This window comes from Anser cygnoides, chromosome 5 (genome assembly GCF_040182565.1).
Source record: "Anser cygnoides isolate HZ-2024a breed goose chromosome 5, Taihu_goose_T2T_genome, whole genome shotgun sequence".
In the NCBI taxonomy this organism is placed as follows: domain Eukaryota; kingdom Metazoa; phylum Chordata; class Aves; order Anseriformes; family Anatidae; genus Anser; species Anser cygnoides.
Genome location: NC_089877.1, coordinates 55,914,013 through 55,927,852, shown reverse-complemented (window position 1 = coordinate 55,927,852; position 13,840 = coordinate 55,914,013). Strand labels below are relative to the sequence as shown.

The 13,840-nt window shown below is 46.7% G+C and overlaps 1 long non-coding RNA gene across 1 annotated transcript; it reads left to right on the top strand.

Annotated features, from left to right (window-relative positions):
• The first annotated feature begins 3,321 nt into the window (after positions 1-3,321).
• LOC125183471 (uncharacterized) lies at positions 3,322-9,728 on the top strand. The gene is made up of 3 exons (XR_007165514.2): positions 3,322-3,590; positions 4,838-4,996; positions 5,998-9,728. It is a non-coding gene; the product is annotated as an uncharacterized lncRNA (long non-coding RNA).
• Positions 9,729-13,840: the final 4,112 nt, after the last annotated feature.

Below are 13,840 nucleotides of genomic sequence, written 5' to 3'. Positions count from 1 at the left end.
AGGCCGGTAGGGCAGCGCTGGCACAGCTGCGCTCAGCTCTTCATGCACCAAGGATGGCGGATGGAAGGGACCTGTGGCCATGCCCTCAAATCCATTTGGGAATATCCCAATGGATATAGACATACGTACGATTTCTATACAGCGTATCAGTCAGGGTATCGCCCAGATCCAGGGCTATGGGCATTGGCCCCGGCACAAAAGGCACCCAAGAAGTGCTGGAGCCTGCTCTCCTCTGGAGCTGCTCCGGAACTGTGAGCTTTTACACCCCGCCTGCTTTTTACACACTCCTTTTACAGGCATGTGTAAAATAAAGATATCGGTTTAAACCTAAACGTGCAATATTTGGTTTCGGTGTATAGAGACACTGTGTGCTGAGAATGAACTCGGCAGTGGCACAGGGCTGGCTGTTTGCTTGCAGCAGTTTTGTTCCCAGGCTCATAATAATGAGTTATTCTTGTCTGAGGACGGAACAGCTCTAAGGTTACATTTATAGGGTGGATGTTAAAACTGACCTCCCAGGAACATTGGGAATCGCAGAAAATCTTCAGGAAGGAGGTGTCGCTGTGACTACAACCCCAGAGAGATACTAGGCAACCTGTGTACCCCATCTGTGCACCCCAGGTACACTAGTGCAGTGCGGGTAGTGCCTGGGCCGTGGCAGGATCCAGCCGTGGGGCTGTGCAAGCTCCTCCGCTGGATGAACCTGCTGCTGCTGCCCTCCATCCCTTATGGCACCAAATGGAAATCCTCGAGCGGGCTCCTGGAAGCCCATGCTGGTGGCTCCTGAAGCCCAGTGCATTTTCTGAAGTAGGCTGAAGGGGGAAGGCTCTCTAGCTGACAAACAGGGGAAGTGCCTGTCAGCCAGTGGTATTCCTGTGGAATTGAGCTGAACACCGCGTGGACTGAATTTAATTGCATGATTATGTCAGGAGACCCCCAGTCTTGGATAGGTGCCTTTATTAAATAAATATGGAAATAATTCTTGGCTTCAAGAGAAGGGTTTTGCATTCACAGAGCCAGAGCGAGCCTGGTGAGGGAAGGGCACTCATCCCACACACTATGTTGAGATGGAAAACCATGGTCCAGAGGCTCGGCAAGCCGTGTTGGTGCTGAGGTCCTGGGACATGTGCCACCTCCATCCTCCTGGAAGGAGACCACGTGTGGTCCCATGGTGCCAGCCCTGCTGCTTCAGAGACCCTCTGCCTTGGGTCTCTGCCAAAATCCGAAGTGTTATAATGGCCAAAGGCACACAGGTTAGACGGGCAATTTCCATGTTGTGGGTGTCCACAGCAGCACCCGCACATGCATGTGTTCATCCTTACTGCCCACAGAACTGTGGGACAAAGCAAGGTTTTTCCAGGGGTATCTGCCTCTTTTTGGTCTGACTTTATGGTGCTCCACTGCATGAGCCCCAAAGTAGGTCGTACAGATGTTATAAATGCTGCCCCAAGTCTTGGTAGACGTGGCCTCTCCTGCCATCTCTTTGTGTTTCTCATCTTGACCTGGAAGCAGCAGAGCTCAAGCTCATGTTGGACTTGGAGGCCAGAGTGTACAGTGGGGAAGCGGAGCCCAACCCAACTGTTTAAAAATGACTATATGCCTGTCTGCCTCCAGGTACAGCGGTGCTTCTCTAACCAGAATGGAGGAGCATCGTGGGGAGATGTGATGGGAAACTTGAGTCACAGTCTTGGAATAGAAATTACAGCTTTTAGCATCTGGGATCTGACTATAGGATTATTTTCTGTCTTTAATTGTTTACCTCCTATATCATCACAAGCTGCTTTTTCAGGCCAATTACTTTAATTGCCATGACAAAACAAGTCAAATCCAGGTTTGCGACAAAATTGGTCTTTCTTTCCCCAAATAAACCCTTGAATGATATTAATCTGCTGTTGGTCACCAAGCCCTACTACTTTAAGCTGCCTCCTCCCTTATTGCCAATACTAACAAATTAACACTAATAGTTACAAACATTAATTAGTAACAGCATTCAGATGCACACGAAGCCCAGACAAAACTCCCACTGTGGGCCATGTGCTGTGATGAACATGGCCTCGGATCCCCTGCATCTGCAGAGGGCTGAGCCGGGGCTGCATCAGGTGCTGGTCCAACACAGGACCACGGAGCTGCAGAGATGCTGAGCCGGTCTCCTTGCAGCCCATGAGGATGCCCCAGTGCAGATCTCCCATGCCTGGCATCCTGATGGTGTGAGAGCTCCTGTGGCTCAAGGAGTTTTCTGCACTGAAGTATCCGCCACAAAGTATTATGCAGCTATCATCTTGCTTCCACATGGTGTGCATGCCGCTTTTTTCTCATGCCTGAACTGGTCAGTGCACCAGCTGAGCTGTGGCATCTGCATCTGTCCACATGCACAATGATGTGTCTTATAAACCTCCTTGCTATGGATGAAAAAAAGATAAATTTCTTTTGCTTCTGTTGCACAGTAGTCAGAAATGGGGACAGCCATGCTGGCAGGTGAAGTGAAGGAATTGGATAAATACGCACAATGCACGGCCCTATTAACCTTGTGAATTTTCTGTTGTAAATTCGATCTTTCTTCTCCCATCCCACTCTTCTCTGTGGATTGCTGCTGTTCCTCCTGATGCACCTCTTGTTCTGAATCGTGAGATGTCATACCTTGTTGTTAGATGTGCAGGTCACCTTGTAAGCGCTCCGAGACAATTAATCATCCCAGCCCCAAGATTGACGGAAAGTTCTCAGTCCTTCAATTTTCCAGTTACATTTGGCTGAGTAATGTTTTGCAGAGACAGGGGAGAGAAGAATTTCTAATTCATTTGCAGATATTTGGTTATTTTAAAAGGCATTGTTGTGAAGGATCTTGCAATACATGAAGTCACATTGGCTAAATATCCTGAAGGAAAGCCCAGGCAGCACAGCTGCTCGGTCCAAGCAGCCATGGGCTGAGCTGGCTCAGCTCTCACGTAAACCAGGCACCAGCAAAAGGGATCAGTTCCTGCCTGGTACTGAAGCTGTTGGGTTGGAAAATCTGGTCATGCCATGGTGCTACTTGGAGCAGGGCATGTAAGGTGTATACCCCATACATGGCTGTGTGCTGCTGCAGGGGTCATTCGTGGCATCCCTTATACCTGCAGGCGCTACCACAATGGGGTCCGCCGTAAAACACAACAGGTTCACTTAAATTATTATTGCTTAATGTTGCCGTGATAACAGGATACTGTGCATTACAATACTGGCTTCATTTCCTTCTCCAAATTTGGTCCCTTCTGGTGTCTGAGCAAGGTTGTACCCGTCTGAATCACTGCATTGCCAGGTGTGGTGTACAGGCACAGGACTCCCCTCGAACACCCCGTCTCTCCTGGAGCCCGTGGCTGTCAGTATGGTTGCCATGGTGGTAGCGAGACAATTAAAATGGCTTTATAACCAGCTGAAGGTGCTGACTGTTTCCTGGATACCATACATCCCAATCAATCTCAGCCCTGACAGACCTTGGAGCAAAGCCAGGTCCAATGACAGCAATTGGTGGCGTTTAATACTTTTTTTCTTTTTATTTCCCTTCTTCAGCCCTCTAAAGTTAGCTTTCCTGCATGGGTTTGAAGTTGCAGTTCAAGGTAAAAAACCCTCATCCTTTCCGGATTTGGTATTTTTCAGTACTCACCCTTCAATTCGGGCAACGCAGCACAAAAATTTATGAAGTTTTCCACTCGCTCCTGATCTTTTGACCATTCAGCAAGAAACTGAATGGCTTCATTGCATTGAGTGATGTGGGTGCTGCCCTTTAGCTCAGCACAGGGAGCGAGGGATTTCTTTGTTGGAGACTCCTCCTACCCGGCTGTGCTGCTCCCCCTGCCAGGCCATTCCCCGTGGGTGGTGGGGGCTGGAAGCAATATGTTGGAAGTCACACTGTATCCCAACAGCTTGGGATTCGGAGCTGTCAAGCAGTGGCTCATTGTTAGCACAACTTCTTCCAGAACGCCAGGAAAAGAAAAGACGTCTTAAGGCTTTTTATGACCTGCTGACACATGAGTCTGGTAGGAATCCGACTGTCTGTGAATCCGGGGGAATGGCTGAGGGCTTCAGAGGTCTGCTGCTGCTGCTGCTAGTTGCAGGGTTGTTGGTCCCTGTAGGGGCGATGTGAGCAGGAGGGCTTCTTCAGCTTGCAGCTGGTTCCTCCAGATGACTAACACGGGTCTACTTTGTATTTTAGGCGCTCTCCTGGGCTGGGTCATCACTTCAGTGTGCAAACAGATGTCTTGCATTTTCCGAGGGCTTCTTGTATCTTTGCCATGATTCGAGAACTGTTGAATTCCCTTTTTGGAGAGTTTCTGACTTATATGTGAGCCTTGAGGTGACTGTAGTCCCAGGTCAGCAGCTGGGCCAGCCGTGTCCTTTAAGTCCAGCTGAGTTTGCAGTGAGGTTACAGCATCGCACAAAATGGAGCTCATGGTTGCTGTTATGCTTCCCCACATTTCTAGAGAACTTGGCTGAATGCAGGGCTCCTCTGTGGGGCACTGGACACTTCCCCAGTGCAGGTGGCACAGTGGGTTTCAGTTTTAGAGCTCTTCTGCCTTTCGTGGTCATGCTGTACGTCACAACGGTCTCAACTTTTCTATTTCTTGAATCCTCACTTACAGACAGAATGCTTAAAACAACCCCAGATATCAGCATTACAATGAAATTAACCTGAACCTATTTGAAGCTTATGGCCCTGCTTGAGCCTCCTAGGGTCATGAAACTATTTTGGAAGCTGCTGGCCTATGTCTTTGCAAGTAGCGTACGCTCAATCACTGCACTTCACTTTAGATTATCAAACCTTACACAAGTCTCCCGATTTTCTGGCTTGCCCGTATATTTGCAGGCTCTTCACTCTCTCTTTGGGTTTAGCTGATCCATCTGCAGCCAGCCTCCACCTCGCTGGAGGGACAAAGCACGAAGGCAGATGCTCCTGCCAGCAGCTGCAACAGCAGATTTGGAGTGGGCTAAGCCTCCAGGTCACACAGTCATCAAAAGTCACAAGGTAAATCAAAAACCTTGTCTGCGGGCTTCTTCTCAATTAGAAACCAGCTACCTTCAAGAATTCCTCAGTGACCAAAGAAAAAGCAGCCTAAAAAAGCACCAATTTTCTAAAAATAAGCAATTTAGCAGTGTAGATGGAAAGTTATGGGTTTGCTTAAAGGCTCTACCTGAAGATACTTTTTCCACGACTCCCCCTTGACACCAGTAGGTCTTCCTGGCTGCTCATTTGGGATGATTTTGTTTCAAAATCTGTTTAGAAGCTTAGGTTCTGACGAAGGACAATAATTACCCAAGTAACAATGAACTCAACCAACCACCCGAGGAGTCAGAATGATTTATGGCTTTCAGAGGAGTTGATGCTAGCTTGCCTTTTGTCTTTCCACTTAATGCCCCTCTAATATTCTTCTCTGGACACAATGACTTTCTGAACTGTTTTTTTTTTTCCTCCCTTTTATATTATTTTATTTTTCTTAAATAGAATACGGAGCCCCTCCACCACTTAATTCTCTGCACACAAAGGAAGATTTAATATCCTCTAAATGACTATAAAGTACAAACCTACCAGATGGCAGACTTAGATGCTCAAGGGGGATACAGGCTGCTTTTCTTGGAGAAGCATTTGAATGTGGTTTTGAAAGAGAGAGTCAGTAGATATGTATTAATATTTTCCTTAGTGGGGTGCTGTGATACAACTCAGGAGAGGTGCAAGGAGGAAATACGGTTCATGACCCAGCAGAGGAAACAAATGGAGCTATGCGAAGAACTGTTTTACTAATTTACTGGGTATCTTTGAGAAACGTGTTAACTATGACCTCGAGCACCTCTGCAGAAATTTTGAGGTGTTGCATTTGCATCCTAAGCATAACTTTTGAGACTCAAAGAAAGTAAAGATTTAAGAAAGTTGCTAACTTCCAAAGACTCCTCTACATGTAAACCAAGGATGTTGTTTACATATATTCAGTGCTCTTCAGCAAGAAACTGTTCTGCTTCATTTTCTTTCAGTTTTTCCTATGAAGAAAGAAGCCAACTTCCTAACAAGATTAATTGATAAAAAGGAGGATTACTGTAAGAACAAATGTTTTGAATTGCAGTTATTTTCCAAGCCTTTGGTTGAATAATTCATCTGACACATAACTGAATAATTTTTCTTCGTAGATTATCTGACAAGAGATCACAATATTTACATATGGACCTATTGTTCAGGCTTATTGGCTAAATAATTTATTGGAATAATCTGTGCTCTGTGTCTCATTTGTGGCCAGTTCCTTGGGAGATGTTGATATTCTGATGATGTGATATGTTTCTGTTCCCAAGTGGCTGAATGTAACTTTCTGGGATTATTTTGTGAAGTGGTTGTTATTATGAGTTTGAAATCTGTTTTCACGCTACATTCACACTTGTGAGTATTCCTACCAGAAAATGTGTTCCCTAGGATAACTGTAGAAAGCAAACACAAAAAAGGAAGGAATATAGTCAAAGCAAATCCATAAAAAGATTCAGATGAACACAAATGTGTTTGTAGGACACACTTATCTCCGTTGTGAAGCAACGCGATAAAGGAGAAGACCTCAGATTTATAAGGTAGAAATCTCTGTATGCCAACCAGCTCCATATGCCACATGAACAACTTGGAAGACCATCAGCTGCTAGACCTGTTACCAAACAAATATGACCCATAGCTGTTTGTGTGCTTTTGGGGATATAGGACACATAGCAACATGTCAAGCAAGGCAAAATGTGAAGTTACATATCAAATGAAGAGCAGTGAGAAAAGAAGAGAAGGGGGTGTGTCCATGGAATGGCAATGATCTCAGGATGAACAAAACAGAGTATTTTCTATGCCTCTGAACTAACACAACAGCCTGTAGTAGTGGTCACTACCTGACATTTTTAAAACAAGAGAATAATTTCCATCATGGTCTAGATATCAGCTTTCACCCTGAATTTGGAGATCAGATCCTCTTATCTTTGCAAGTGCTACTGGGAAACATGCTTAGAAACAAGGAAAGAACTTAACCTAACAACAGCCTGTTCATCCTGGTGCTTCATCGGGCAAAAAGCAAGCATTTATCTGGAACATGAATTCTCTGCAGACCTTTACTTCAAGCCATGTTTGCCATAAGTCAGTATGTATATTGGAATAGCCAGCGAGAGACTGCTCCCAGAAAGCCAACTGAACTCTGTGTTTCTCCCCACTATAAAAAAGTAGATTCAAGTGGAAAACCTGCCACAATATAGTCTTATAACTCAATGGTGAAAAACACCTCTTCCAGATTTAATCCCAGCTACTGATTGGGAAGACAGGTTGCAGTTTTCTCTCTCTCTCTCTAGTATTCACATCTTTCTCTGAATTTCAAAGCATGTCTTTGGACCAACTAGATCAAACACTGAATTTTTGAGTGCTTTGGCCATATCTTTACAGGTATATTTCTCTGTGTATACTTATATATCTATATATCGTCTGCGCTATATCAAACTTCTTTGTCCTCCCCCCTTGTAACACTATCATAATACTGTAAGGTGCTCCTCCTGCCGGTCCTTGTGCACACACTGTTCAGTACTTTGGGAGTTGTCCTGAGGTCCAGTGGTTCCTTGCTCTGTTCCGTGCTCTACAGACTTACTGGCAGTACATTGTGGGGTGCCTATCAAACCACAGAAATACTGGTCTGGAGGGGTACGTGTATTAAATTGCCAAACTCCCGTGATTCACATCCTTTTCTGACATCCATTAATGTTCCTGGCACCATTTTCAAATTACTGTTGGGCAGCAGATGGAGGACATGCTGCTAAGTGCTATGATTATGAGATTCATTAATATGGATGGGATTAGGCACATGCATTTGTAGTTGGGCAAGCAGAAGAATTTGCATCTGGGGTTTCCTAAGGCATTTGATACTGAGGTAATACAGCTGCAGGAGATGATGCTACAGGATCGAATCTGGCAGAGCACATATTTAAAGAAGTTTTACTTGATAAAACTTTTTTTTCCAGACTCGGATAAGCAGCAATGACTGGTAAGACCCAGGTAATGGTGCAGAACTGGATGGCTGCTGCTAGTGGCAAAGCTTTTGGATGACAAAGCCCAACTACAGATGTGAGCAGAGCCCAGGGCTACAAGAACACAGCCACAAGTGTGCCCAACCAAGTGAGCAACCACGCTGCCATTAACTCTGGCATTTTGCTGCTGATCAAGAGCTCACCAGCTGGGGTTGGGAGAAGAGTTAGAGAAAATGTTGTCATGGGGATTTGAAATGGGGAGGTTTCTCTTCTGTCACGTCACAAGCCTGGAAATGCGTAAGAGTTGGTGCTGGCTTTAAAGGGCTGTAAATGAGATAGGCACACAGGCCTAGTCTTTGCCAACACAAAAAAGGTATTTTCCACGGGTTTGCAGAGGCCAGCTGATCACTATGAAATACTCTCTGACATTAATGTGAAATGGAAATGTCTGTGATGCTTTGCTATTGCAAAAATCGGGACTGGTTGAAGGGATGGAGAAGTACTATTTGCTTCCAAAGAGGGTATGAGCGTTATGGTTCCTCTTCTTGTTCCGGGCATCTGGATGCAGTGTTTGCTGTTTGCCTGGCCAAGGAAGCTCTTTGTTGGTGGTTTCAGCAAGAAGGAAGAATTATTTGGCTTTGTGCAGAGTAGTTGCAGATGATCGCTGGCATGTACTTCAGGAAGATGGATAGGAGGGAGGTGGCACTTCATGAGAAGGGTAGGTGTTTCTCATCGTGATGTGCCTCATGTGATAAGTGCCTGCAGTTTTTTGCACATCCGTAAGAACAACAGAGACATCCTGAAGGAAATATTGGAGTGGGAATGTGGGTGGGAGCAGGAGGCAGAAATTTAATATTTTAGGCAGATGAGGAAAGTATCTCTGAGAAATGACCAGAATAGTCATGACCACAGAATAATGGATATTTGGTGTGCTGAGGACAGAGAGTGATTTTTGGCCTATGAATGCATTGTAACCAAGGAAATATCTTCCTCTCTGATGTATTGATGGTGTGTGGGCATGAGCTGTCATTTAGGGGTTGAGCTGGATCTACGTGACCTTTTCCAGTCAAATGCGCCAAAATGAATTTGAGTGGGGAAAGTGATACATGGCTTGTTGGGTAAAAAAACAGACCTCGGTGAGGAAACACACAAACACAACAGCTATGAAAGAGATGTCTGGTTGGAGTGAGGATGTGTAGGACCACTGGAAGGTCCAGAGAAGCTGTGGGTGCCCTGTCCCTGGGGGTGTTCAAGGCCAGGTTGGACGAGGCCCTAGGCAATGTGATCTGGTGGGAGGTGTCCCTGCCCATGGCAGGGGGTTGGAACTGGGTGATCTTTAAGATCCCTTCCAGCCCGAGCTGTTCTATGTTTCTATGACTCTATGAAGGTGCCACAGCAGGGCTGGCAGTAACAAGAGCCCCAGGACAGTACATGCTCCAGGTTGCATGGGGCTCTCTGCTCAGCTCTTGTGCCAAACCCAGTGCCCCCCAGCTGCCTCCCTTTGCATTGCCCATACAATCCCCCTTTCCAGAGTCCCCATTCCTTTGCTTTAGGAGCCCCCCCGAAGTGCCATCTCCCCTGTGTCCGTGCAGCCCCTCTGTTGGGATGGATTCAACAGGCCCTGGCACAGATTCTCTCACGCATTTTTTCCCATTCAGGTATTTGTCAGTCTCCCTGCGTGTGATAACACTCCTCTTCACACAGGTTGTGTGTTACAAGTGCTAAGGGAAATGATAAAACCCCGGAGTACTTATTGTCCATTCCTAGTTTCCATGGCAACCTTGATTAAATGTTTCTTTTCCCACACTTCAGGCATGCCATTCACCTCCTCCCTTCCCACTCTCCAGCACCCTTCGGGAGGAGGCGATCTCACGGGGCACCTCCCCAGGCCGACCCCTACAGCAAATGCCCGGGCAGGAGAAGTTGGAGGGAATGAAGCAGCACTCAGTAGATGGGGGACATTACCTGGGTACGAACTCCAAATAGGTCTTGTCTGGAGAGGCTGTGGGCACACCAGAACTAGCTGGATGCTGGTACCTCTTCTCACGGCTGCAGGAGTGGGAGCAGGTATGCCTTGCAAGGACGTGCTGTGCCCTGTGGACTTCAATTTCCTTCACTCAGGGCCTGTAGATCTGCAAAAATAAGCTGCAAAGTCACTGGGTCCTCCAGCAGTCTTCACAGTACCTCGAAATCCACGTGTGCTTTGGCTAGCCCCTGTAGCTTGGTCAGGAGCTCACTGCTGGTACCTCACCTTTTAACCAGCAGACCCCTCTGAGACCTGGGGCACTTCTAAGGTCAAAAGTAATACTGGGGAGGGATAATTTTGTCTTGCTACTCAAAGGCAACAGGGTGGTTCTGGAAAAATGGTCAATTCCACCACTGCTCTATCTAGCAGCCTTATCTATACAGCACATCTGTAATACCAGGAATGGTGTCTGCAAAAATATAGTCCAGTTATGCAGGGGCCCCAGTAAGGAGCAGTATCACTTAGACAGTGTTTGGAAACCTACCAGAAATGCAGCATTGCTACCAGAGTGAGATGAATAGCAGAAGTACTGGTTCACAAAAAGTAACATTTCTCTGTTTCTGCTTTTTTTTCTTCAGAATTTCAGCAAATTAGAGCTGAAGACCCATAAATTCAAGGCTTAACAGACTTCTTAACAGACTTTCCAAGTACACCTTTCTGACCCCACAGTTTGCAATAACATCCTGGGGATGTCAGAAATACATAGGAAGGACTAGGTCCAGAGCCTGGCCTCAGATTTGGTCTACTGAACCTAACAATACTCCCATTAAATATTCAAGATTTGAAGAGTGTACCTGTTGGGCTGAAACTTTGCTAGAAAGTTTCTGGCCAACCACAGTGTGAAATGAGCCTTCGTGATCCCTGGAGACCGAACAGCCTCACTGCAAAGCCACCCAGCACCCATCCACAGAGATTTCCTATGGGTCCATTGTGCCAGCAAATGAAAGGCCCCAGGTGCAGGCCACCATCCCTTGCTGTTTAATCATCTTGCTGCCTGGCCTGGCCCTGGCTGGTGGCAGCTAGTGCCCTGACATTCAGTGCCAGAGCATGGCCTGGAGGGCAGCGAGCCCCGAGGAACGGTCCCAAACCAGGCCTTGGCTCATCCTCCCGACTCACTCCTCCACCCGTGCCGTGCTTCTTCCACACTTCAGCGCATTCATACACGCCCTCATTTGCACTCTGAAAAATATCACCCTGATCAACTGCAATGCATTTGTAGCTCGTTTGAACAGGAAAAAAAATAAATAAATACTAAGAATATCACATTAGGACCACAGGGGCTGCACATGGGGACCAGATGAGCCCCAGAATCAGATGTGTTGTAGATTGGAAGAAGCTAAGCTGTGCCAGTTGGCTTCAGGGCCAGACAAAGGTCCCTGACCTGAATTTATTCATTATTTCAGACCTACACTGACTGGCCAGCAAATTTGGTATAAAAGTGAGCAGCATGAGGACACCAGATACTTTTAAAGCAAACTAATTAAGTTACTCCAGTGTAATGTCTCCTTAATGGAGGTTTTCTGGAAGCACCTGGAAGTACAAATGTGTTGTTTTGCCTACCTAATAGGTTCATAAGTGTGCTCAGGATGAAGCACGCTACACTAGAGGTTCTTCAAATTACCAGGGTGACCAAAATACTCGGAGCTGCCCAGCTCTTCTGTATATATTCATTGTGATTTCAGTGGTGCTGTTTATAGACTGCCCGTAGTTTGCCAAATTCTTCACAGACCCATTATGGGACGGTTTCTTCTTGGATTTGCCCCCTAGATGGTTGTTATACAGAATGGGAAATGGAGCTCATCCAAAGGTGGGGGGTATTAACTAACATTTCAGATTTTCCCTTCTCAGGTTTGTGAGTAGTTCTTTGTAAATAAACCTGGAATTCCTAGGTCTGTTGAAAGAAAGGTATAGGAAAGAAGGACTTGAGGAAGATGGCTAAAGAAGGGACTGGCTGCGCGTCTAGTTCTACGTCGTAGCCACGAGCATCTCATCCATCTCCCAGCCTTTCCCATTACATTTAAGTAGAGCTGTTATAATGAACCACTGAGAGGTGACAGAGGGGGTTAATGTACTACTCTGTTACTGCTGGAGATATCAATTCCAATTTGATGGAGGTCACATATGAAAATAAGTGTGGTTGTCTCCACTGATTCTTCATGGCACATCTGGTGGCTAATTTTCCTGAAATCTCTTGGTTTTGCATTAGTTAAGAATCTGCATGAGACTTTGAGAGAGGAGACTGTGTTCGTACCCTCTTGGTTTTATTTAATATTGTATTCCTTTTACCTAGAGTTTACTCCTCCGGTGTGATGCATTTTCCCCTTTTCAGGTAAAGCAAAGTAATAGCTATCCAGAGACCTGTAAAGCATACAAATGGGGCTGAGGTAGAAAGGTCAGCCCTACAGATATGTTGGAACATACCAAAGAGCAAGGCGAACAGATTAAGCTGTATAAATATTTAAAGAGCTGTAATTAGGACTAACATGGCCTCACTCCCAAGGTTCATTATTATACATGCACATGGCAGAAAAGTAAGTAATCATGACCTTTTTCCACTTGCATTTTGCATACATTTTTGGGCATTTTTCACACCTTAAGATGTTTCTGGCTGGCACTGACGTCTAGGGAGCGGACAAGACAGTTGTCACAGCTTTCTGGGAGGCCAGGAGAAAGCCCAGAAAGGTTTCTGAAGCCAGTAAGGGGGAGATATTGGCTTTCACCCAGGCATCACTGAGCTTCTGGGGGCTGAAGCAAGGAGGCAGAGGTTTCCCAGCACGGTGGGGGCTCATATCCAAAGCCCAGTGGGACTTGAGGAGCCCTAAGCTGCTAAGGACACCAGCTGTCCCATTGTCACACAGACAGAAACACCCTCCTCTTGGCTGGATGACTCCAGCTCATCCTTGGCCTCAAGACCATGTATTTGTTACTAGTAGACCGAGCTGTTACAACTTTCCTCAAGGCACGCAATCTCGCAAGCTAAAAAAGCCCTAGTTGGTACAAAGCACAATATCCTCTTTGCTTAGCAACACGTTTCCATGAACACCTCACGCCACGATGCTTGCTGCTGCCTCATCGCCCATCAGCTGTGCCTGATGGAAAGTCTCCAGCCTCGGACAGAGGTAACGGGTGGCACTGCCTCGCCCGGAGGGAGTACAAGGCTGCTCCCCCCTGCTACCACGGCCTGCAGCAGCAGCCACCTTCCTGTGACGCTGAAAGCAGTGGGACAGCCCAGGGGCACAGAGGCTGAGCCACCACAGCAGCTCTCGTGGGCTTTAGCTCCTTGAAGCACAATGGTGACTCCGCCCTGGTGCCACCACCTCCGGGCAGGGAGAGCACAGGGGACCAGTAGCTGAAGGGGGGTTGCTGGTTTGCAGAGCTCTGAGCTGTCTTCCTCGGAGAAGAGGGTGGGTGGAGGGTCAGAGGGGCTTTTTCTGAATTGCCCACAGACAGACCCTGGTGCTGGGTGGGGGACAGACTCATAAATGCTCTCTGCAGCATCACGCAGGGGATGGTCCCAGCTGGGGCCAGCAGGGCTGCTGGTGCGGGTCAGGGCTCAAGTCATTCACCCACACAACAGTTTTAGACCTCCTGCCTTCCTAAACACAGTGTTTCGAGTCTGTCCCTTCCCACCACGTCCATGGCTCAAGAGGAGAAGCCAGAACTACCAGCTCTCCGGCAAAACAAAAACAGGCTTACCTCTTTTAAAACCAAACCTGATTGTGTTGGACAACATCAGCTGGAGCAAAGGAAAACTTGTTATAGCTGTGGAGCAGTTTTGCTGACATTTCTGAAGGCTTGCTGGTCATTGCACCAAAATGAAAG